We start from the raw sequence: 214 nt of genomic DNA on the forward strand, positions 1-214 counted from the left end.
AAAAAAAAAGGGGGGGTGGTGGTGCCTGTGGCTCAATGGGTAGGGCACCGGCCCCATATACCAAGGGTGGCAGGTTCAAACCCAGCCATGGCCAAATTACAACAAAAAATAGCCGGGCGTTGTAGTGGGCACCTGTAGTCCCAGCTACTTGGGAGGCTGAGGCAAGAGAATGGCCTGAGCCTGGGAGTTGGAGGTTGCTGTGAGCTGTGTGATG

Source organism: Otolemur garnettii, unplaced genomic scaffold (genome assembly GCF_000181295.1).
Source record: "Otolemur garnettii isolate 467f Iridium unplaced genomic scaffold, OtoGar3 scaffold00153, whole genome shotgun sequence".
Classification (NCBI taxonomy): domain Eukaryota; kingdom Metazoa; phylum Chordata; class Mammalia; order Primates; family Galagidae; genus Otolemur; species Otolemur garnettii.